Source organism: Mastomys coucha, unplaced genomic scaffold (assembly GCF_008632895.1).
Source record: "Mastomys coucha isolate ucsf_1 unplaced genomic scaffold, UCSF_Mcou_1 pScaffold21, whole genome shotgun sequence".
Taxonomy (NCBI): Eukaryota; Metazoa; Chordata; class Mammalia; order Rodentia; family Muridae; genus Mastomys; species Mastomys coucha.
The window spans coordinates 169,334,378-169,337,081 of NW_022196904.1; the positions used below are offsets into that span (position 1 = coordinate 169,334,378).

The 2,704-nt window shown below is 44.5% G+C and overlaps 1 protein-coding gene across 2 annotated transcripts in view; it reads right to left on the reverse strand.

Moving 5' to 3' along the window:
- LOC116103804 (protein FRA10AC1 homolog) overlaps window positions 1–2,704 on the reverse strand; it is a 55,225-nt gene that overhangs the window by 51,609 nt on the left and 912 nt on the right. Inside the window, exon 1 of one of the 2 annotated variants that reach the window (XM_031390217.1) lies at window positions 2,543–2,619. The exons of the other annotated variant lie outside the window; for it this stretch is intronic. The gene's annotated coding sequence lies outside the window, so the exon portion shown is untranslated. Of the gene's footprint in view, window positions 1–2,542; window positions 2,620–2,704 lie in introns of those variants that run through there. 2 annotated transcript variants of the gene reach the window in all.

Sequence of the window (2,704 nt, forward strand, 5' to 3'; positions counted from 1 at the left end):
ATTTCAACTCAATTCTTCACAGATTTAGAAAGAGCAATTTGCAAATTCATCTGGAATAACAAAAAACCTAAGACATTGGAAACTATTTTCAACAATAATAGAACCTCTGGTGGAATCACCATCCCAGCCCTTAAGCTGTACTACAGAGCAATTGTGATTAAAAAACTGCATAGTATTGGTACAGTGATAGGCAGGTGGATCAATGGAATAGAATTGAAGACCCAGAAATGAACCCGCACACCTATGGTCACCTAATCTTTGACAAAGGAACTAAAACAATCCAGTGGAAAAAAGACAGCATTTTCAACAAATGGTGTTGGCTCAACCAGCGATTAGCACATAGAAGAATACAAATCGATCCATTCCTATCTCCTTGTACAAAGCTCAAGTCCAAATGGATCAAGGACCTCCACATAAAACCAGATACACTGAAACTAATAGAAAAGAAAGTGGGGCAGAGCCTCGAGCACATGGGCACAGGGGAAATTTTCCTGAACAGAACAGCAATAGCTTCTGCTCTAAGATCAAGAATTGATAAATGGGACCTCATAAAATTACAAAGCTTCTGTAAGGCAAAAGACACTGTCAATAGTTTTCTATAAAGAACTTCTCTTTCCCATTTGACTTCAAGAAGACAACAGAAAGGCTGTGAGAGTTCATCTTTATGGTCAACTTGGCTGGATGAAAAGTGATGTGTTGGGTATCAATTTGACAAGGGATGGATGGTCAAGTGATGGATAACCTTCATTGGCAATTTAACCTAGGAGACAAATCTGGGCGATGTGTCTGTCAGGGCCTTTCCAGAGAGGTTCAGCTGCAGTGGAGGGAATTCACACCCTGAATGTGGGTGGCCCCATTCCGTGAACTGGGAGTCCCAGACCAAGAAAAACAGAGAAAGTAGATGGGTGGATCACTCCATCTCGGCTCTTCCTAGCTTCCTGATTGTGGGTGCAATGTGATCAGCCTCTTCATACTCCTGCCCCATGCCCTCCCTGCTGAGATGGGCCACACCCTCCAACTTTTGAACCAAGACAAAGCCTTCCCTCCTTAATCTGATTTCTATCAGGCATTTGTCACAGTGGCCAGAAAAAGCAAATCCATCCAAACTCGCAAATGCCCACTCCCGGTCTCATAAATGATGAGTGGAACTGTATAACCCCACCACTCCACTGACAAGCCTCTCCTTAGCCAAACTCTGGTTAGCATTTCTCCTTTCTTCAGATACGCGGCATGTTGACCACCCTCAGGCTAGCCAGCACGCAAGCCCTTCTGAGAACAGGCAAGTCTCTGGGTGAGACATTGATGTACCATCCCATTAAGTCGCCTTTTGCCCTATTTCTCCACGCCCCACTCTTTCCAGCTGTGTTTATTCATCTCTATAAAAGAACCCCCTTTCTGACTAACTCTTCATAGATCCCATGGTCCCAGCATTCTCTCTATTGCAGTAGCCCACCTCCCCTTTGCAACAGTCCCTTCCCTCCTACCTGTATTTTGAATTAAGTCTCCCCTTGTTAAGCCAGATTGTTTTATCACTTATCAGTGTCCTTATGCATGCTAGCCTGCTCAGCAAAGTTTCGGACATATAGTGTGTTGTTGAAAAAGTTCTGTTTAAGAATCCAAATCTTAGCTATGGGTGTCTACTCTCTAGGTAGGAGTTAAGCAGCCACTGAAGTGACCCCACTAGAGTCTTGAGCAGTGAAGAATCAGATCACTGCCCTCCCCTGTGTAGAGGAAGCTCCCATTAGCGACCCCACCATGTTTCCTCTCTTCCTCAGAGTCTGTGCCACTTGGGGACCCTGTTTCCTGGGGCTAAGGTGGATATTCTTTCTATCTTACTCTTAGCAACTACTCCTATAGCCCAAAAGACCATCTAGTGCGTCTCTCTAGTCCAGAACTGAGCTCCAGACCCTCATATTCACCTCTACCCACTTGTAGGGGGACTCTTCAATTTCCTGATAGCATCTTTGATGCACAAAATACTTGGTTTTCATGGAACTCAAATAAAAACTATTTTTAAGAAGCTAAAAATTTGACTAGTGTACAAATATGAAACTAATGTGTCAGAGATTTTATTTTACCGGCTAACAAGGCTATCAGTAAGATGTTAAGACTGGCTCAAAGGAGAATTCTAAGAGCACTCAGGACCTCAGGAAGGCTATAGTGCATTCAGACCTTGAAGCAAAACTGGTTGATAGCGACAGGGAAAGTGTCAATTGCCCTTCTACTGGGCAAAAGTCTACTCGGAGCTTTACATTCAAGAATCATTTCTATTACTATCTGTTTTCTGCAATATTTCTGTCTTTCAGCACCACATAACTACTGGGGACAGTTTACTTCAGCTCAGGGACTGCTGGGTGGTAGGGCTTGTTCATGCAACCAGCCCTTCCCGCTACGGGTGATCTCTGTTATGAACCAGCATAGAAGGGTTGTGAGGCAGCCTGGTCTGGTGCCCTTGAGCCTTACTCTCCTGATGGAGAAAGGAAGAAGGGAATCAAATAATCACAACATGGAATAAATACAACAAAGGCAAACGGTTGCTTACACAAAAAGGGACCACAAACTGGCTGACAGGTCAGGCTGTTCCCAAGAGAGAACTTTTAAGGTGAGACCAGTGAAGAGTAGCTCTTAGAAGTCTATGGATGCCGGGCGGTGGTGGCGCACGCCTTTAATCCCAGCACTTGGGAGGCAGAGGCAGGTGGATTTC